The sequence below is a fragment of the Sinohyriopsis cumingii genome, unplaced genomic scaffold, assembly GCF_028554795.1.
Source record: "Sinohyriopsis cumingii isolate HCF-2022 unplaced genomic scaffold, ASM2855479v2 utg000066l, whole genome shotgun sequence".
NCBI lineage: Eukaryota > Metazoa > Mollusca > Bivalvia > Unionida > Unionidae > Sinohyriopsis > Sinohyriopsis cumingii.
This window is the reverse complement of record NW_028315866.1, coordinates 841,687-865,937: the sequence shown is the minus strand read 5'-3', so window position 1 is coordinate 865,937 and position 24,251 is coordinate 841,687. Positions and strand designations below refer to the sequence as shown.

The window sequence follows — 24,251 nt, the reverse complement described above, 5'->3', positions numbered from 1 at the left end:
TGAACTTCTGTGACTTTCTGTCTTAATTTTGCAAAGGTGTCCTGAAGTATGTGAAAAATTATCTGGTGATTTGCATTCCCAATAAAATACCCAAGGATATTTCTCTGTATAAATATAACTTTTCCACCATTGCAAACTTAATAACTTAAAAATATTTCCCTAACCTTATGTTCTAGAAAAAAGAAGAAAAAATCTCTGTATAAACAGCTCATACTATAGATGATAGATATTCTGATTGGATCGGTCTACAAAATAAGTTTTGAACATATCGTTACTTACATGTGAAAAATAGCAAAATGTTCATTGTGTCGGATACATATCGTGATATATCTTTTTGATAATAACGGGACGCAAGTATTATATTTTCATTATAATCGTCACACGATTCCAGCTTGAGTTGCTTCCTTTAATTTACGAGTTATGCATAGAAAAAAAAAGCAGGATAAAACTGACCACCTTATTATTGTTCTCCAATGAAATAATGGCAGTTGGGACCATCTGCTTGCGGTAGATTTATCAGGACACTTGTTTTAATATTTGCAATAGATATATGTGAATACGTGAAATAATTCGCGTTCACGTCTACTCTAAATAGTTTGTATAGTGCTAAATGCCATAAAGGCATATTATATATATATATATATATATATATATATATATATATATATATATATATATATATATATATATATATATATATATATAATTTTATTGTGGTAGCATTTAGAAAAGAGTAAAAACAGTAATATTCATGTCGCAGTTATAGCACGCTATCATGAAAATACATTTTAAGTCTTTTTTATTAAAAACATAAACTGCCAATGCAGATTTCATTTGATAACTATGGTAATCATTTTGTTCGTTTGTAAATAACTTCGGCCTGATATACACTAAACAATGTCCTATTCAAACTCTACCAATTTCTTAAAATATTCTCCTAAAGTGAGTTTAAGTCAAAGTTGCGATAAAAGTTAAACAACTCACGGAGAAGACATATCATGGAGTATATTACCGGGAATTAAAGACACTGACGCAGTTAACGTATGAAGCAAAATGGATATTTTATATCTAGCATATTTACGTACAACACTGGGTCACTGAATTTGATATATATTTATCAAAATATATTTGTGAAGTATTGTGTTCGGTGTATAATATGTTACCCGTTCTTTAAAAGTATGAATACAATTTAGGTATTTTCGTTCATTTTGGTTATTGGCATACAATTATGAAAGTATATAATACACCTTTCAATCTTACTCAGCGTCATTTTGGTCTTAACAAGAACATTATCATAAACCTGGCTGTAGATTTTGTTATTAGGAAACGGTATTTTTCAATTGTACCACCGATTTATATCTTACACTTTTGTTCACCGAATAATTAGCCGAAGTTTCGATAAAAGGATGCAACAATATCACAAAAAAGAACGGGTGCAATTTAATTTATTATGGCTAAAAAATAATGATCTTTTTCATCGATATGTGGGAAAATATTATATATTGAGACTAATATTGTATACTGTTCGTTTTAAAATATCTCAATGTATGCACTTGTCTTGACCTCTTTTTGAAGCCAAGCGATGACGCGATACGCTTGCTATCTAACCTATTTACATCAATGTTATGCACTTTGAGATGATATCCATTGTCTCACCTATCAGGATTAAATAACAATATTATCCGTCTCTGATCATATATAGATAAATACTTACCTTGATACAGTGCAGAATATGAGTCGATTAAATTGTATTCTATCCAGTCATTTTAATCATATCTCTTTATCTGTATATTTTGATCTTCAAAGGATCTTTTCTGTTCAAGGCACAGATTCAATAAAACTACCGAGGCGTACTCAAGATGAGGAGCGTCATTCCATCATCGTATCGGGAGATCTAATTCCAGTGTCGTTCCAATCGGATGTGTATTCGGCTCACGTGAATCATTTTTATGCATTTGTCGAATTGTGCTTATTTACGCTCCTTTTCGTCAAGGATATTTTTGAAACCCTTACAACAGAACCAAGAGAAGCCGAATAATTTGGCTTCCACAGCAAGTTTACATACTAAATATGGACAGAAACTATATTGAGCTTTTTTCCAACCACAGTTAGAGTGATTATTACCTGAATGTGATTTTGTACATCTTTGACATTGGTCACAATGAAAAAAGAATAAATCGATGTATATACTAAACAACGAACTATTTAAATAGTTATGCTGGATTGATTTACAATGTTTATCATAAGAAGCATCGTTCTTATCACGAAGCAACATTAGAACTGACCACATGAGAGCTGTGATATATACTACGATGGGATGGGATTATTCATAGACGGATCTGTCCAATGGCACAGATGATTCCAGGAAAAATCGGAAATCTTATCGATCATGGGTAAATGTATCTACTGGTTGTGCTCCAATATACTAAACCATTTTCTTTAATTGTCGTTTCCTTATATATATATATATATATATATATATATATATATATATATATATATATATATATATATATATATCGTTTCCTTATTCATGAATCGCGTATGAATAATATGTGTATTGTTCGTATAGATTATGCAGCAAAGTATTCATAAACACACACGAGTTGTTTCCCTTTTACCAACAGGACATACAGTCGTTGCACAGTGTGCATCAATGCTGGTTTAAAAGACTCCTGATACGTTTACATTCGCAGAGACAGACTCTGGAAATGAAAGTGGAATAATAAGGAAGCAAATATTACGATAATTCACTTATATCATACTCACGTTTTCTTCCCCCAAATTTACAGTACGCAAAAAGAAATCTTTTCGCATTGAATTTAAGAATCATATTTACATACGTTTTGTAACAATATAACGAGCATTTCGACTATTTGTGAATAACAGGCGAATATTTTCTTTGGTTGTATATTGTATTGAGAAATATTAGGTTTTAGCAGATTTTCTGTAATTTTAAATCAGCACTGGTTTCTTTCTCTCTCTTTCCCTCTCTATTTACTTACCGACATTGTAGAAATTGTAAGGACTATTCGATCAAAAATGGTCTGAAATATAAATAAAGTTTTAGGTAGATATGTAAATAGAGAAGCAAATTAAATTCACAATATTACCGGATGCACATATCGGCAAATAGTCATAATTTTTTCCATACCCCTATACAAATAAATTCTAAAAGAGCACGATCAACTACATAATTCGTGCCAAAACATACACATTTGTGATGTAAGAGTTAATTATATATATATATATATATATATATATATATATATATATATATATATATATATATATATATATATCGTCTAGTTAGGGATACTATGCAACTGAATCATACTTCAGAAGAAAACCAACTAAAGACGTATTGAAGAAAAGATGGGAAATATGACATCATCACTCAAAATACCAGTACAACACCAATATGACAAAATAAGGTCAAATTGAACTTATTTCTACTGTGGTGACTTTCATTACGTTTGGCAGTATTATATCTAACTCTCAGCGAGTGGCAGTTAATTTGGTGCATGGATGCACCTTGATGAGTACAACACAATCCTTCCGAGTTAAGATCGTTATCACCTATACATTATATTATATACTTTTATATGTCATGACCTTTACTGTACATTTTATACTTTGGTGCAGGTTTGCATTTTTGTCAGATTTTGAGGTATTGATGGCTGTAATATTAAGTACACATGTGGATAAAAATCGACAACCACAACACAAACCTTGCTAAATTTGGTCACCTATGGAACAATTTAGATGGATCTTTTGTCTAGATAATTTTCCTACACATCGTAATGCGATGTTTTCATTGGATAGATATATTTCGCTGCATAGGATCTTATGTATGATACATTTTGCAAATTGTCAGACACTTATGTCATATGCACCGTCGTCAAATTATGATTATCTAATATCAGGTTTGTTACATTAATTTATGGTGCGAAAGTAACGTTCGATAGTCACGGTTAAGTAAGTCTTCAGGGAAAATGTACAGGGTTATAGATGGCTTTTAAGATGTGATAATGTCTTGATGATGTCTCGTCTCTAATCTTCTATTTTAAGCATGGTTTTGCATATGTATTATTCTTGTGTTGTATGCATTTTGTTTTTGTATAGTTCTTAGCCTACATCGTGCATTAGGTTGTAGCAGTTTTCACCTAATTGCATGGCTATGATATTCTATTGCCGTGTATATATTTCAGCTATATGTAAACTTGTTTTTATAATAACAGAATCATCGAAAAAGAACTGTTTCACAATTGACAGGAGATTGAGTAAGAAACAAATCTAAAAGATCAAAAGTCCCAACAATACAACCAGGTTTCGCAGTCAATACGCGGGCATGCTTCGTTATTTTTTTTCGTAAAATAATGCAGCATTTGTAATGATTAAGCAGCATGAACCAATGATAAGTTTAGCTACAGATATTTGAAGCAATTACATGCCAATAACAATGGTCATTTTATTAAAAAATATTAGAATTTGTTCTTTTAATGAATTTTATTTCTAATTATGTCAACATTATTGTTATTGCAGTTATCTATTTTTGTCTAGCAAATGTGATACTGTACTCACGTTTGTTTAAACTTTGTAGAATCATCCGAACCCAACTTAGCGCATAAAGCTAATTTAACCGATGATAGAAAGATATCTATTTTAAAATTTGAATATAAAGTAATTTTCTAAATTTGTATACATTAAAATGATATCAACCGTTTCAACCATATTGTTAGTGCAGGGAAATGAGCTTAAGAAACAAAATTAATTTAGATATGGATAGATAATTAAATGAAATATGTTTTTATGACTTTTGCTGAAGCATAGCTTGTTTTTCGAGATTTTTAATTAAGAAGGAAATAGTATTTAGGCAGCAACTAATTGAATCTGCCATTAGATGGGCTGGGGGATGTGATGAGGTTAGGTTTACATTCTACTCCGACAAGAAAATTTTGTTCTCTAAGCGTATTGGAGAAACAATGTGGTAATTTCGTTGCCAGACTGTCTAATTTCTTTATTTAATCCTCTTTCTCCTCATATTGCAGTGGTCCTTGTCTGACTGTTAGTCTGTCATCTTGGTAGTTCACTCTGGTGGTACAATGTTTATTGGTTAAATGTTTCTTTGTGTATCCCTTGTTACTACTATTTGTTGTATTAATTTGTGGTATTAATTAGTGCTAAAACTCCATTTAATCTTCTTTGCCCTTGCTCGAATCAAGTCTTCCCAAACTTTATTATGTAACATTTCAGGAAAGAAAATTCGATAATCATTTCAACTGTATTCTCTATTCTATTTAACGTGCATCAGCCTCTAAAATCAAATTCATTAACCTTAAACACCAATAGAACACCAAACACGCCATGCAAAAGACCATTTCTGAAACGTTTGATATTGACGATAACTATGCGGAGATGCACTACATCATAGCTTAAAATCAGCTGAAACGCAAATAATTATAAACATACCCTTCTTAGAAGAATTCTGTTTAACCTTTCCTTCCACGTCAATTATTCAACCAGAAACAAATATATTCAGAAGCGTTACATGCTGAAACAACGGTTAAGTTCTCACGGGACCGCCATTTATATCAACTTGCGATTTGCACTTAGTCAACACTTTAGTAGAAATCAACACAAGGTCAAACACTTTATGGCCATTACAGACATAACACTTGTAGGTTGATATAGTTCATTGATAAAACAGTTATAATATTATATCAGTTTCGATGATATTTGCAAGGCTTTCAACCATTTGAAAGTTTAGAAACTATCGTTTACCTGAATTTCAGAACATTTATTTACACCATGTGCTATCAGAAGAGCTCCTATTGGTTGTTATTTTTAGCTACGTAGCACTAAAAGTCAGTCAAACCACCACCAGGTGATTATGCACAATCGGCAATTGCATTCATTCTTAAGTCTCATTAAGTTCGTCTGACCTTAAAACCCCATGAAACGTCCAAAGTGAAGTCATAGATGTTTAAAATTTACCGTACTCTCATGTCCTCTGAGTCTATCAGTTTAAATAAGTTAAGTTGGAATATGACACCCACAACAACTGAGAATTTAACATTGTTACAAGTCTGTGAAAGAAATATATTAAGAGTAACATAATAATGTTGTAAATGTTCAAACATACCGGTGTGAAAATGAATTATGAAGGCAAGTTTCGCTTCCTAACTGATCTGGGGGTATCTAAAGAGAGGCTACCAAAGGAAGAAGAAACTCGCTGTCAAACTCGTAAATATACATTGCAAAAAAATCGACTTGATCCTGATGAGATTATAACTTGTAGAAACTTATCTATATGTGATTATCTCTGATTATCTATGTTCATACTCGCAAAAATATGACCCGTAGCAATGGTGCTTTATTTACGTTTGGTGTCTTAAATCAGCAGATATCTTGCTTTTTATAAATGTTTTTATTTATTTCCCTTTAGTATAAATACAAGATATTCTTTCCTTTCTATATTGTTTCTCATACGTCACATATATTAGCAAGGGTAAAATAAATGTAACTGAGTTAAATTAAAAAACATAATTGAACTGATTTTTTTACATTTTGCAGTAAGAGTTGACAGCTTACTCAACACTTGATAATAAGTGACCGAGAATAAAATTGTGCATATGTGTCTATTCAAAAGATAATTCAGAATGTATTGTCATACCATGGTGTAGAGGGAGTTTAATAACATTGTAATGCACTAACGTATTTACACAAGAACATCTAAACCATAGCAACATAACAAGAAATAATAATAATACACACGTACCTATTGTATACATGTAAATGTACATACACATATTTATAACATAACAGCTCCGTTGAAATACATAGGATAGTAATTCCTTATAATTAAAAGAATAAAACGTGGTTCCTTCTCCACTAACTTCTTATGAGAGAAATACAATATTATAACGTAGCTATATTTATAAAAGGGATTCTTCCAAGATAGATCCTATTTTTAGCAAGAAGAAATCAAACCCTAATGTACAAGCTGAACATTGTGAATATCACGATCAACATAGCTCAGGGCAAGCAGAACAAGCGATTAATTCAGCAAGACTCTCGCTAGCGGAAATCAAGAGTGATTGCGGTCATCTACAACAAACTGTTTCGCTCAGAGAAGAGATTATATCTCTGAAGGCAACCCAAATCACATTGGTGACTATGAATGGCCTTAATGCATGCTGATGTAAACAATAAGGTACAGGCACAATCACGTGTTGATGAAAGAAAATGAAGCTCTCCACACCATCACCGAGCAACTTAGAGTTAAGCTGACGAAATCTTTGAGTAAACTCATGTCTTATGCGGATGTCGTTCGCACGCATAGTCCAGCTGTAAGTAACCTAACATGTAGTGCCAGTGGATGTGGTGATCAATGCTCTCCATCAATTGCTGCTCAGAACAAGATTTATGTGTTAAACTGTTCATCTCCCGTCTTGAATGACTCTAACAAAACTGGTTGCGATACACACTACTGCCTATCAAGTGAATCTCAGAACAGAACTACAATGTCCAACTGTTTGTCTCCCGTGTCGGTTGAGGTTGACGACTCTATCCCAGGTACAATGGCAGTAGAGTCAAAACCCGGCGTAACGGCCCAACCAGCTTTGGAAAAGAGGGGGGTCAGTGCTTTGCAAACTCTGTTTTCAAAAAGTTTGGATATAATTTCACAGACATTCGATAGAAGACATATCGCCCCCTTCGATGGAAATATCCCACAGATTTATAAAGCCAATGTTCGTCCTGATGTGACAAATGTTGTACGCACACCCATTCGGAATCAAAATAAACTGTTAACCCACATCGAACGGCTTTCTGAACAGGGGACTTCGACTTCGACCAGGATAGAGAACGTTATGCATCTGATGGCTAGCAACAGTAATGTGAAAGGTATTGACTTGAAAACCCCTCCTAGCAAGATACCTACCGTAATTGGGGGTCAGGTAGAAAGACCTAGATCATTTGGTAAATCAGGTTTAGAAATCGGCTCAAAGAGTATTGTTGGACATGAGGATGTTGATGACAATAATGAGAATGTTGTATTTGAAGGCGTAGCAAGACGTAGAACAAGGTGCTTTTATGTGGGTAGCATTGGCGTCAAATCTACTGCTGAAGGCCTCGGTAAATTCTTGAAAGAATACGATATAGATCCATTATCCATAAAGTTTATCCACAGTAGACGTAATTGTCTATCGGCCAAGCTGACTGTGTATAATTCAGACTGCAACACTGTTGAAAATGATGTAACATGGCCAAAAGGTGTTTATGTTAGAAGGTTGTATGGGAATCAGTCCTGGCGAGACAGGTTTAGCAATCGCGATCAGGAGGCAAATGGAGGTGCAGAATGCGATATTCCGTGACTAGGGTGACAGTCAATTGTTCATAAATGTGCCATTATGTTCTGTAGTACGTTAATGTGTTTTGTCATCTTGGTCATTTTAGTCCTGTTTTCACAATGCATAAGTAATAATATGCCTATGTTGCAAGTTAATATGAATCTTAATATACTGACCTGGAATGTTAGAGGAATTATGTCCTCTGCTCTTAGCTTTAGTGCAATGCTGGATAAATATAATGTTGACGTAGCTTGCATAACTGAACATAAACTATTACAGCACATACTTCCATTTTGCGATACTATTCGTTCTGATTATAAATGCACTGCTAAGGCAGAGGATATTTCCTCTAATAGCACGTTAATAATATGTGGTAAAGGAGGAGCTGCAATATTCTGCAAAACGTCTCTCATGAGATCTCTTAACTTTATAGATGATATTAATAGTGACAGATTTGTTGGCATATAATTCAAATTTCCCGATATGCAAAATGTATATATTTTTGTGTATATATGCCGACCCTATTGTATGGCATATATTGTTACAAAGTGCAAATTGAGTTGATTCAAAATCTCTATGATCAGTACTCACAACTGGGGGACGTGTATTTTACTGGTGATTTCAATGCATTAGCTAAACCAGACACTTTCAGAGATTACAAAGATAGAGTATTTCATGAGTTCTTGCGATATAATAATCTAGTGAGTGCTGGACATTTAATAATATGCACTGGTTCCCGTTATACGTTCACCCCAGCAAGAACGATGATTGATCATTTTGTACTGTCGGATCAATGCATAGGTAGATTACGGAGTGTGCACATTGTTTCAGATCACGAAGAGCACGTGATATCTGACCACCTCCCTATCCTTACTTCCCTTCGTACAGTGACCCGTGGGAGAGACTTCAGTCAGTCTATGAAGAGAAACAACATAACCTGGAATAAATTAAACGTTGATATTTTGAAAAACTATCAATCTGAGCTGGACCTTCGCCTGAAAACTTTCGATCTAGATACTATTTCGGACAATGTTGATAGCTTTTACCGGCGCATTGTTAATGCAATACAGCAGTCAAGCGACATCGGGCTTCCAAAGTCTAAATTCAATTATCATGCCAAACCATATTGGTCAAATGAACTCAAAGAAGCACATAAACTTCAAAGACAAGCTAGGTATACTTGGATAAATGAGGGAAGACCGAGGGGTAGTCAATTTAATTCTTACAGAGAATATAAAGATAAGAAGAGAGACTTTAGAAACGTTCAAAAACTGGCTGTGGAAAAATATATGGGGGAGGTGTATGAAGAAATTTAAAAAGCACATGAATGCGATGTAAGACACTTTTGGAAAATGATCAAAGTTAAGAGAGGGAATAATATAAATTTTTGTCAGGAACTATCAACTGATGGAGTTTGTGTCCGTGATGATGATTCCATCGCAAATGGATTTGCCAGATACAATGAGGACATTCACACGCCGAATTTTAACAATAGTTTTCACGGAAACCTTTATGAATTTATAGAGAGAGAATTAAATCGGGGTCTACAGGATGGAGTAAGCCATATCGAGGCCTTACAGACCAGTATCAGTTTAAACGAAGGAACATAAATTAAAAGTCTAAAGAAATCAAAGGCATCGGCCCATGATCAAATTTGCAATGAACATTTGATCTATGGTAGCGACTACCTGATCGAGTGTATGACAATTTTATTTACTCGGATGATTGATCAATCTTACATACCTGTAAATTGCAAAAAAGGGTTAGTAATACCACTGTACAAAGGTAACAGAAAATCAAAGAATTCCCTCGAAAGTTACAGGCCTGTTACTTTACTGCCTGTTATCTACAAAACCTTTGAGAAAATTATTCATGAACGTTTGGTAACTTGGCTCAAAGATACTAATTCTAGTATACCCAGTTCACAACAACATGGTTACCAAAAGGGTTTAGGCTGCACAACAGCAGTTTTGTGCTGTTGCAATCAGTATAATATAATGTAAACATGGGTTCACGGGTTTTTGCAGCTTTTCTTGATACAAAAAAGGCATTTGATACCGTGTGGCACAAAGGACTGCTTTTTAAATTATTCACGTTGGGAATTACGGGTAAATCCCTTTTGATATTTTCTAACATGTATACAAATTTACAGAGTAAAGTTCTTGTAAATGGACAATTTTCAGATTGGTTCTCAATTGGCCAAGGAGTGAGACAAAGGGGTGTTTTGTCAACATTGATGTACACAATATTTATAAATGCCTTGCTGCTACAGTTAGAAAATACTGGATTTGGAGCAAAGGTTAGATCCTTAGCTGTGGGAAATCCAACCCTAGCTGATGATGTTTCACTTTTGGCTATGCATCCTAGCAATCTACAAAAGCTGTTAGATATAGCATACAACTACAGTAATAAGTGGCGATTCGAACTTAGTGTCACAAAGTCATACATTATCATTTTCCGTCCCCAATACAAGAATTATATCAGTATGAAATGGTATCTTGGCCCGTCATATTTGCCGGTTACAGATTCGGCAACACACCTGGGTCAACAGATTAACTCAAAGCTGACGTCGCATGACGCAATACTCGATGCATGGAAGAAAGGGAAAAAATCTTTTCACGGTCTCTTTGGCATTGGCATTAAACCGAATGGTTTAAATCCTTTGGTTGCTGCAAATGTAATTAAAAAGGTAATTTTCCCTTCAATGTTTTATGAAGTGAATTATGGTGTAACATTTCAAAAAGTGACCTCGCTTTATTGGATAAAACTCTGAGGTATTTTGCCAAACATTTACAAGGTTTTCCAATACATGCAAGATCAGACGTTGCCCTGGGAATGCTAGGATGGACATCAGCGCAGTCCGAAATTGATAGAAGAAAATTTATGTTTTTACACAGATTGTGTTTGAAGCCTAACATTGTACATTCTAAACGTGTGTTTAACGTTGCGTTATTTCACTTCATTTTGAGCGGATGCATGTCAAACTAAGGGTTAATTTAAAATTTATATTATACCTCAAAGAAGTTTGACTTGCTCAGGTATCTAACTGATTACTTGCATCATTCTGAAATTCCAGACAAACATAATTGGAAAGAAACTGTGTGGTCAAAAATTGTTGGTCTTGAAAATAGCCTCTGGAGAGTTCGTATGTCTAATCAAGCAGATTTTGATAGATTCTCTTCGATACACGAATACTTACGACCTGCCTCAGTGTGGCAGTCGGCTAAAACCAGACAACACACTAAGGTATTTACATATGTAGCTAAACTATGGGCTGCTGTTCCACAACCACAGCGTGATATGTGTATTAGATGTGGGAATGTTTGTGCAGATTTGATACTTTATTTTTGTGTTAATTGTCCTTATATGTCGAATTTTATAAATACTTTCTGGGATTTCTTTACTGATAAATTTCACCTGAGCCTGGACATTACGTTGTTTAATGCAGAAAATGAGCTGCAACTACAATATCTTTTAGGTAAAAGGTTACCATCAGGAGTAATAGAAAAAGAAAACTCCAAGCTATTCGTCCTGTATGCAGCATACTTTGTCATGCAGTGTGCAGCTATCTTCTGTAAATAAGGTACTGAAACTTGCATTTTATGCAGTATATATATATATATATATATATATATATATATATATATATATATATATATATATATATATATATATATATATAAAATTTAAAAATATTTATTGATTGTATTCAGATGATTTATTCTTATATCATGTAATCTTCCATGGAAGGAAATAAGGCTGTTGATGATGACCTTAATTACATTTGGCAGTATTATATCTAACTCTCAGCGAGTGGCAGTCAATTTGGTGAATGGATGCACCTTGATGAGTGCAACACAATCCTTCCGAGTTAAGATTGTTATGGCCTATGCATTATATTATATACTTTTATATTTTATGACCAATACCGCATATTTTATACTTTGGCGTAGGTTTGCATTTGGGTCAGATTTTGAGGTATTGATGGCTGTAATGTTAAGTAAACATGTGGATAAGAATCGACAACCACAACACAAACCTTGCTAAATTTGGTCACCTATGGAACAATTTAGATGGTTCTTTTGTCTAGATAATTTTCCTACGCATCGTAATGTGATGTTTTCATTGGTAAGGTAGATTTAGCTACATAGGATCTTATGTCTGATACATTTTGCAAATTGTCAGACACTTATGTCATATGCACCGTCGTCAAATTATGATTATCAAATATCAGGTTTGTTACATTAATTTATGGTGCGAAAGTAAAGTTCGATAGCCATTGTTAAGTAAGTCTTCAGAGAAAATGTGCAGGGTTATAGCTGGCTTTTAACATGTGATAATTTCTTGATGATGTCTCGTCTCTAATCTTCTATTTTAAGCATGGTTTGCATAGGCATTATCCTTGTGTTGTAGCATTTTGTTTTCGTCTAGTTCTTAGCCTATATCGTGCATTAAGTTGTAGCAGTTTTCACCTTATTTCATGGCCATGATATGCTCTTGCCGTGTATATATTTCAACTATATATAAACTTGTTTTTGTAATAACAGAATCATCGAAAAAGAACTGTTTCACAATTGACAGGGGATTGAGTAAGAAACAAATCTAAAAGATCAAAAGTCCCAACAATACGACCAAGTTTCACCGTCTACACGCGGGCATGCTTCGTTATTATTATTTTTTTTTGTTGTAAAATAATGCAGCATTTGTAATGATTAAGCAAACATGAACCAATGATAAGTTTAGCTACAGATATTTGAAGCAATTACATGACTATAACAATGGTCATTTTATTAAAAAATATCAGAACTTGTACTTTTATGAATTTTTTTTCTAATTACGTCAACATAATTGTTATTGCAGTTATCTATCTTTGTCTAGCAAATGTGATACTGTACTCATCTTTTTTTTAATTTGTAGAACCCAACGTAGGACGTAAAGCTAATTTAGCCTTTGATAGAAAGATATTTATTTTAAAATTTGAATATAAAGTAATTTTCTAAATTTGTATATACTAAAATGATATCAACCGTTTCAACCTTATTGTTAGTGCAGGGAAATGAGCTTAAGAAACAAAATTAATTTAGATATGGATAGATAATTGAATGAAATACGCTTTTATGATTTTTACTGAAGCAAAGCTTGTTTTTCGAGATTTTTAATTAAGAAGGAAATAATATTTAGCCAGCAACTAATTGAATCTGCCATTAGATGGGCTGGGGGATTTGATCAGGTTAGGTTTAGGTTCTACTCCGACAAGAAAATTTTGTTCTCTAAGCGTATTGGAGAAACAATGTGGTAATTTCGTTGCCAGACTGTCTAATTTCTTTATTTAATCCTCTTCCTCCTCATATTGCGGTGGTCCTTGTCTGACTATTAGCCTGTCATCTTGGTAGTTCAGTCTGGTGGTACAATGTTTATTGGTTAAATGTTTCTTTGTGTGTCCCCTGTTACTGCTATTTGGTGTATGAATTTGTGGTATTAATTTGTATTAAAACTCCATTTAATCTTCTTTGCCCTTGCTCGGCTCAAGTCTTCCTAAACTTTATTATGTAACATTTCAGGACAGAAAATTCGATAATCCTTTCAACAGTATTCTCTATTCTATTTAACGTGCATCAGCCTCTAAAATTAAATTCATTAACCTTAAACACCAATAGAACACTAAACACGCCATGCAAAGGACCATTTCTGAAACGTTTGATATTGACGATAACTATGTGGAGATACACTACATCATAGCTTAAAATCAGCTGAAACGCAAATAATTATAAGCATACCCTTCTGAGAAGAATTCTGTTTAACCTTTCCTTCCACGTCAATTATTCAACCAGAAAAAAATATATTCAGAAGCGTTACATGCTGAAACAACGGTTAAGTTCTCACGGGACCGCCATTTATATCAACATGCGATTTGCACTTAGTCAACACTTTAGTAGAAATCAACACAAGGTCAAACACTTTACGGCCATTACAGACATAACACTTGTAGATTGATATAGTTCATTGAAAAATAGTTATAATATTATATCAGTTTCGATGATATTTGCAAGGCTTTCAACCGTTTGAAAGTTTAGAAACCATCGTTTACCTGAATTTCAGAACAATTATTTACACCATGTGCTATCAGAAGAGCTCCTATTGGTTGTTATTTTTAGCTACGTAGCACTAAAAGTCAGTCAAACGACCACCAGGTGATTATGCACAATCGGCAATTGCATTCATTCTTAAGTCTCATTAAGTTCGTCTGACCTTAAAACCCCATGAAACGTCCAAAGTGAAGTCATAGATGTTTAAAATTTACCGTACTCTCATGTGCTCTGAGTCTATCAGTTTAAATAAGTTAAATTGAAATGTGACACCCACAACAACTGAAAGTTTAATATTCTTACACGTCTGAGAAAGAAATATATTAAGAGTTACATAATAATGTTGTAAATGTTCAAACATACCGGTGTGAAAATGAATTATGAAGGCAAGTTTCGCTTCCTAACTGATCTGGGGGTATCTAAAGAGAGGCTACCAAAGGAAGAAGAAACTCGCTGTCAAACTCGTAAATATACATTGCAAAAAAATCGACTTGATCCTGATGAGATTATAACTTGTAGAAACTTATCTATATGTGATTATCTCTGATTATCTATGTTCATACTCGCAAAAATATGACCCGTAGCAATGGTACTTTATTTACGTTTGGTGTCTTAAATCAGAAGATATATTTTGTTTATAAGTATTGTATTTATTTCCCTTTGATCTAAATACAAGATATTCTTTCCTTTCTATATTGTTGCTCATACGTCACATATATTAGCAAGGGTAGAATAAATGTAACTGAGTTAAATTAAAATCATAATTGAGCTGATTTTCTTACATTTTTCAGTAAGAGTTTACAGCTTACTCAACCTTTGATGATAAGGACCGAGAATAAAATTGTGCATATGTGTCTTCTCAAAAGATAATTCAGAATATATTTTCATACCATGGTGTAGAGGGAGATTACTAACATTGTAATACACTAACGTATTTACACAAGAACATCTAAACCATAGCAACATAACAAGAAATAATAACAATACATACGTACATAATGTATACATGTAAATGTACATACACATATTTATAACATATTCATTAAATAGAGAGCAAGTATATTTAGCTTATTAATGAGCTAACGAGTCTTGTAAGACAAAAGAATGGCTGCGGGTATGGTCAAATATATAAGAAAAGTGGCACATGTGCGTTCTGTGTATGCTGCTATTACTAGTGCATCTGTTTGTACTTTGTGCAAAATTATATATTTTATATTTATTTCAATGGATGGATCATTTCCTATACAACCCTCCCACATGACTACATACAAAGCTCTAAATGTATACATTTCTCCTTTCCTCAGCGAAAAATTACATGTTAAATTCAATTCATTGAAAATATCTCTGACGATCATCCCATGCTCGGCAGTAAACATTCCTCCACATTTACATAATCCCTTACTATAGCTCCGTTGAAATATATAGGATAGTAATTCCTTATGATTAAAAGAATAAAATGTGGTTCCCTCTCCACTAGCTTCTTATAAGAGAAATACAATATTATAACGTAAAAGGGGTCTCAATTCTGCATGTAAGTACCTACTATTAATAATAATTAGAAATGTATCATACTTGTTTGCTACAACACACATTCTCCATTTAAAGAAGAGCTTAAAAAACGTATAATCGTACATGTTTTAGGCCTGGACAATAAGGTGAGATTTTATATGCAAGGTCCGTTTTTCAGCCATAAACATTTATAGCTAAACTATTCCCATTAACATTATTATTTACTTACTTATTTCCACTGCAAAAATGTTGCGAACACAAAGGTATCCACTTGATATGTTTAAGAAACAAGCGAATCCTGAAAGTGATGAAGAGACATTCAAAAACTATAATAATGTCCCTGTCCAGCACAATAATTAACATTTACTTTTTTTCTGAAGATCTGTTCAGTTCTTATGGTGAGTGTATTAAAAAAAAATGTATGTCTGAAAAAATGGAGAAGTACAACGTGTTTCATGTTCTTGTTAATAACCCTGGAGAACGAGACTATTTGTTGTGTTTGTGAGTTTTAAATCCTGTCCTCATAGAATTAAAATCTTCAAATGAATATACACACTGTTAAGCAGGTCTCAGAAACAGTTTTTGCAAGATTGAAAAATGAATATATTTAAGCAAACTACATGTAGTAATGCTCTAGTTAGGTATTAAAAGGAGTAAACATATCATGTCGTGCATGATACACATATATTCCAGCTCTGTGCATATAAGAAACCAAAAAATGTTATTTTTCTATTATGTTGCATCTATAATGAAGTAGAATAATCTTACTGCCAACTAACTGTGAAATTGTACAAATTTTTATTAATACCGGTTCAGGTGTTAAAGTGTAACTAAATGAAAGTAGAAGCAGCATTTTTCTTATATAGTTAATAACGAACATTGAACAGGTCAAGAAAATGGAGCTGAGATTGAAGACAAGCTAATCAAATTTGCTTACAATACAAGGTTTCTGTGTCATAATCTTGTTTTCACTGAGTACTGAAGAGTACCAATATCGTGTTTTTCTTTTTGTACGTCTCAATTCTAATATAAAAATCAATTAAATCAGTCATATTGGTAAAAGCACCAGTTTGAAGAACATCCACATATTTTACCCTATTCAAGAGCACAAGAGACTACATTTCAGCAAATGTCTTTTTATTGTACTTTCTTGTTACAAACTAGGAAATCGAACCTCATTCCTTCTTGAAGTGAGCTTTCCTCTTCTTAACATTTTTCATTATAGCTTTTCTTGCTATTCCTGTCACTTTATAAGCCTCTAACATTGCAATCAGAGCACATTTGTGAATCGAACCTGACAAGAATCCTTGGTTACATTGTATTTTAATAATTTGATGTATTTCCCTGTAAGCTTAACAGGGTCTCTCACATACGTATATTAATGTTCCAACATGACCTTTCCGTTTGTTCACTTACATCTGATCTCTCCCAATTAATTACACAGTGGTTATTACCTCCCTTTCTTGCTGCTAATATTAGCATCACTGGAACAATTATACAATGTCAGGAGCGTTTTATATGGGTCAGGGTCTAGTTAAATCTGCAGCATATTATTTATCTTAATGTCCAGTGACCTATCATTGCTTAGTATGCTTTAGAAAACCTTTTTTTTTCTTCAGAATATAGAAGATTCATCAATAACAACTAAAAGCGTGTCTGACGTTCATTCAGTGTTTGTAACTATAAGATTCATTCTTAGCATTTAGTTAATATTGTCAAAAGCATTCATAGTTCACAATATGCACAATGTAATATTTTCACCTCACATTAGTCGTTGTTATTCTAAAAAGAGTAATAGCATTTTTAATTTTGTGTACAAAATCTATTTATTCATAAAACGTTACAAGATAATGTCTCATCATATATACTAAGCTTTTGACAGAAATTATTTTGATCAAAATGCTTAAGAAAAAAGTCTTCGTATTTATTGTTGCAGTCAACCACACTTTTATTATTGTCGTTTTCATTGTATGCATGTGATTAAGTATTATGGATTAGTCTCATCCTATTAACTACCTTAGTCAATGATAGGGGCGGTAACAGCATTTTGGACCTCCAAGCTATAATTGTCCGCCTGAGGTCAAAGTAACCTAGTTTGGACTTAACCTACTACAGATGAGGTGGTAATGGGGACTATAATGTATTTTGTTGAATTTGCTGTCGCGTTTTGTACTCCTATTCTGATGAAAGCTGTTCCTGTTTCATTACGCACAGAAACATTACATAACATGCCGTCAGAAGTTTTCCAAGTTATTTAAATTCCACAGGAGGAGAAACACTTTAAAGAAATCGCATGTGAAGCATAGCAAATGTCAACAATGGAGCTGTCTTGTAAATAATGATGGATATTGCATTTTGCAGACCATATTTCGGGTAAACGAATTAAAGCCTTAGTACACCAGCTTGCTTTCTACTGCCATGACCAGACCGTAAAGTTTACAAATACCACAACCTTGTCACAATAACAAATGCAACAATGTATCACATCAGTAAAATACACAAAGAATATGTCAGACATCATATTTATGCTAAATATACCAACTGTGGTATATATGAAACTTTTGTGTTAAAGCCATATACATGCTTAGTACGTATTGATGGTTTGCGATTCGTAAACGTTAAATTTGTATAGTCTCCTGTTACGCTTCAGTTTTCAGTTACAATATTTTGTTTGTCTTGAAAACTCGATTTCTTTAATGTATGGTATCGACAGTTCTTGTCATAGAGTGTTACTTGTCGGATAGGTTGATCATTCTAGCCTAAACACATACTGACTACACAATCATAAACAATGTGACCTATCTTTACGACTGAAAAAGCATGTTCTGAAGTGACATATATCAGCGAAATTCCTGATCCACACTGTATTCTGTCGAGCCAAAGTGAACATATATATAGGAAGATGCTTTCAATATGGCAGATGTTGCGTGTGGTATAGACCATTGATGTATCGGATCAGTTATTTTTTGAAAACCAGGGAACAAGTCTAATGGTGAGGGAAGAAACAGAGAACTAAAGCCTTCGCGATGCACCAGTTTGCTAAAATATGGGATACATCTGTTTCAAAACTAAATTTTCACAAGCTTTAATATATTTATAATAGTTGACAACATTACATGTGCTTTATTTTGGTATTCTGCATTTAAATTCATACCAACAAATTATCATATAAACTCTTGGTACAGAGTTTTATTATGCGGATGCTGACCAGGGTTCCAACTGTTGAATATAACGAGGCTGCAGTACACGTTCATTTCAAGACTGAACAGAAAAACCTATTCTAATTATCTAGTCCTATCTGTCTATTATTTCAGCCCCCAAGCCTAAACTTGTTGAATTGTGAAAGCCTTCAATACTCAACAACGTATACGTTAATACGATGCAGTATAGGATATGCTGCTATTGAACCCTATGATTTGTATTATAATGTAAATGTACACTCGGTTGTAAATGGTGAGCGTAGCAGTTGGGCCTTAGCAGTGTGTTAAAAAATGGAACTGGAGAGAATGTCGACTCAAGCAAATCTTAACATTTCCTTAATACACTTGTCCCTTTCTATGAAAATGATTTTTGCCATTATGCTTAAACGGAGAAGGGCCATACTCACAATGTCAAACGGAAAATGGTCACGCTCACAATGTCAACGCTCGTAATAAACGAACAAGGCGCAATACCGGAAAATGTTCTAACAACGATGTTAGATTGTTAGAGCTGAGTAACGACATAACGTATACTGAATTGTAAGAAAGTATACGTCTATGAGGGTTGAAGGAATAAACAATCTCAATAATTTGTGACCTGTAGGCTGAAACAATAAAGGAATGGAGTACAAAATCATGAATGAATACAGTGAGCTCTGTATGCCAGTCTAAAGCGCATGTTAGGTTGATGTCGTAATAAATTACTGAAAAGCTCAACGGAAAGTGACTTTGTTGTCCGCTCCCTATAAGGATAGGGTAGGGTGTGCGACTTTGGCAATCACGCACATCTCAGCATACACACTTGATCTTTGGTAGATGTGATTCTAATCAATGTAAATGGATCATTTATGGAGAGATTGAGTTAAAAAAAGGTATTGTAAAAAGCATAGAATTACGGAGACCAAGTACAGTTGTGCAAGATCTATTTAGAGCCATGACAATTCTGGCTATGGGAATTTTAAAATGAGATTGGTTGATGGCAACAGTTCGTATGGTAAAGGACGCAGATTTTCATGATGATTAAAAAGAATTGTACACCTGACTTAATCTCTAGATTGGATAAGAACAATCAACCACTTAGTGTTAGTAAATTATTTCATGAGAGAATAGGTGTGAACTTTGACTATTTAGTTTTGTAACACCATTATATCAATAGAGGGAGAGAGGGATGATGGGAGGGAGAGTGATCACTGTTAATAGCAGGGACTATGTACAAAAATGCCACAAGCCCAGATGTTTATTAGTATGTCTCTTATACATGATAACTGTTTAATTATCTTGTCCAATTTATCCGAGTTTCTTTATGATATTTTACATAAAAATCTTCCTAATGATATTTCTCATTGAGTCGGACTAAAGGTGCCCTGTTATGTGTGTATGCGTTCGTTGTCCTGTAACATATTTATCAATAATTGGTCTTTGTCTTGTTTTTGGTTGAATAGCCTTAACTGAGTTTGCTGATATGGGGCACCCAGAAGATCGGGCATAATTTCGCTATAGACACCACATGGTCATCGTTGCTATAATGTACCACGCTATGACGTTTTAAGAAATTTGCAGCGAGTTTGTGGCAGGTGCCATTAAATTATTAAGGAAAGTGCTCGTCATATCAACCTAATAAAGCTTTACATATGCCAATTAGCTACAGCTTTTGGCATCAGTCGCCAGATTTGGCTCCCATGTCAGTTTAGAGTTTCAATTTTAACAGACCTTCCTTTGATAATGATTTTTATCATCAATATTCATTTGGACACTTATATTTGCACCATGCCAAAGCCAAGAACTTTCTAGTGAAATTTATAGAATTCTTAAGGAAAGTGCTCGTCATACCAGCCTTATGAAGCTCTTCAGATACCCAGTAACTCTTGATATCTGGATCAATCGCCAGATTTTAGGTCCATGTCAGATTACTGATTCAGGTGTTTTAAGACCCTCCTTTAACCATGGTTATTTTTCACCAATATTCCTTTGTCTGGTATATTTGTACTATAGGCACAGTCATAAAAGTTTTTGAAAGATGTTTATTGTCACCACATTAATCATCTTATTTTCGTGCGTTACATTCGTTTCTAATTTAATGAAACCGCACTATGTTGCAGGGTGGAATGGCGTTTAGCCGAAATCTGAATATATGGCGTTACTGTACATGCCATCATACTAAATACCAATGCTGCCTTCTGCCTTGCCTTGCAACAAATTTATTCGTTTATTTTGTGTCAGATCTTCTCCATATATTTTTTGTTTGCAGACTATGGCTAGTGTTGCAGAATTTGATGCCTTATGCATGATTTATTTGATTTTGTGGGAACATAAGCAATCGTATTGGTTTAGGATAACTTTTCTATTAAATATTGGTGAAAGGACAAGCTGAACGTACCTGTTTGTCCGAAACTTATTGTTAACATCTAAAAAACGCAGGTTATGATTTTAGAAAAGGTAATACTTTCCCTAGGAATATGAAATTCGGTTATTGTAAAGAAAAATTAGAAATTGTAAATATGTTTACTTATCTTGCGCGTTTATGACGTCTGGTGGTTCCATTACTGACACACAGAGAGCATTGGCAAGGCAAGACAACAAAGGCGATATCTTTACTTGAAAATATACCTTTGGAAATTTACATCCGTAAAAGGTAGACATCCCATGAATCATTTGATTGAATCATTATTTAAATATTAAATAATTGTTGTCAAGTCTGGGTACTAATTCCTGCAAAATGTATTGAAGAGTGCAAATTACATTGTTGCACAAAGATATTAGGGGTGAAGATGATAACACAATGATTTAATTTCTGGGGTATTGTGACGTGCTACAATGATAGTAAATAGATATTATTACATTGTGAACTACTAGTGCAAGGTATTGGAGGCAAATGATCACACACGAATATACACACACACACACATACATACATACATACATACATACATACACACACACACACACACACATATATATATATATATATATATATATATATATATATATATATATATATATATATATATATATACCAAATTCATTTTGAAAGCTTGATAGGATCTACCCAATAAAGTGAATTGGGAATATTTAGTTAAAGGTGGTTTTAAGATTCTTTGAAGTTATTAATAATGAAGGGGTCTTAACAAAGACATTTTTTTAAAGGTTATATATATTAAGGCTATCGGACAATTTGATCCAAAGTTGGATGGATCGTCTTAAGAACAGTATTCGAGTATTATTGTATGAAACAATTGTAAATTTTGGAGCAAAATGTCACCTTGATAGGATGTATATCTTTGAAATATCAAAACGCAATGGCTAAATTTAGAATATCTGCTCAGATATTCGATGTGGAGGCTGGTTAATGGGTAAAATGGTATAAGCCAACTCATGATAGACTTTGTTCTATCTGTAACCTCCTTAGAGACGAATATCATTAAATCATAGAATGCGTATGTTATATAGATCTGAGCCAAATATATAGAGTAATATTTCAGCAAACGACCAAATAGGTTTAAATTTATAGAACGTATTAGTATTCTTAATACAAGAGTTTCGAATAATTTTGCCACTTGCATTTAGAAAGGTTTCAATTTTAGAAATACCGTCGTATATTTAGATATCTTGTAACATTTTGACTAATTACTACTTGAATCTGAATATGAATTTTAAATTTATTCTCCATTTTATTACCTATAATATAAGATATATATCTTGTTATCTATACTATTGTAGATATCTCTTTCTCTCTACGGAGATAATTTGTAATCTAACCTGCTTTGGTCATTTGCATTGATCTGGAATCCATACGTGATTTAGCTGCTTACTAGATTTATTTGTATATCATATATTATAGATGATGTTATCTTCTTGTGTAGTAGTGTATTATCGGTCAATCAATTCGATTAAATGAAAAATGTATCCTCACAGTCGATTGAGGTATTGGAATGAATAAAGACTATCTCTCTTGATCATTGCAGTTTTTCCGCCGTGACTATTGGGTTGTGCCTCCTGATACGAAGAAACCATACAATTGTAGATACATATTTTGCGTTGCGCCCTTTATCGTCCTGCATGATCACATTTCTCCTCAGTTTCCAACTTCCATTCTAGACTCCTATGTTATGTTATATGTTTTGTCTGTTATTCTGTGACATTATTTCATTTCTCTTGATCTATAACAGCCTGAGAATATTCTTTACACCATACCTGACATGAAAACAACGAAAGTATTAATCGTTTTGTCTCATACAATGTTATATGGACCATATTTTATTTTGCAATACTGCTTTCTAAATGTATTAGATTCATTTTTACAACCCTCAGTGTCAAGATAGTAGGTTTAATGAATTTGTTATCTCCCCTAGTTCATTATCTGGGACTGAGCTAATAAATCGTAACTTTGACATCAACATGATATTTTATTTATTATGTTACAGTTACGAACTATGCGGAGAGACCTATCTGTCAGAATAAAATATTACATTTGACCATATTTTCTATGTTACATTTTTCAATTAAATTTTACCTGTTAATCTTTCTTAAATTATTTTCTTACCCCTTGACTTATGTAGTCAAAAGTAGAAAACCAAATTGATTGTCAGTACGTTTGATTTTGTTGTATTGAATAATGATGAATATTGACCTCTTTTGATTGGAGACACCAGCATGCAGCCATGCGAATACATCTTGTTATTGCACCGAAGCTTACTTTCTCTCAGTATTAGGGTCTAAACTGGGTCTTTACCTGACATGATTGGTGTTTACCTCTAAATGTGTTGTATATAGTTTCTGCTACACCCCCTCTATACGTTTCTCTCTTGCTACACGCTTGTTATGAGGGATCATTTTGATTTGAAGTGAAACTTTCTCTGATTAAGAAAACCTTTATTCTTTTTTCTCTTTACTTTCCTTGAGTTTCAAAATGTGAATTTGGTATCTGCTTAGGACTGTTAAAATATATTCAACATTTGAATAATATGTATTTGCATCAGTGGAAATGAGTATCAGTTTATAGTTAGGCAAGAGGAGCAATATCTCCCCTATCAATACCCCCTTTTTGACAAGTAAGGACAATACAATGAACTTCTTAAGCGTCGTAAACACTTATTAGTATATCA

The 24,251-nt window shown here is 33.5% G+C and overlaps 1 long non-coding RNA gene across 18 annotated transcripts in view; it reads left to right on the top strand.

Annotated features, from left to right (window-relative positions):
- The window catches only part of LOC149774962 (uncharacterized), a 60,831-nt gene that overhangs the window by 31,169 nt on the left and 5,411 nt on the right, over positions 1-24,251 (top strand). For 14 of the 18 annotated variants that reach the window (XR_016416667.1, XR_016416666.1, XR_016416671.1 and 11 more), the window contains 2 exons: positions 1,824-2,393; positions 23,112-23,166. This is a non-coding gene — a long non-coding RNA (uncharacterized LOC149774962). Of the gene's footprint in view, positions 1-1,806; positions 2,394-11,832; positions 11,938-23,111; positions 23,167-24,251 lie in introns of all 18 variants that reach the window. The other 4 variants (XR_016416677.1, XR_016416670.1, XR_016416680.1 and 1 more) reach the window with 3 other exon arrangements.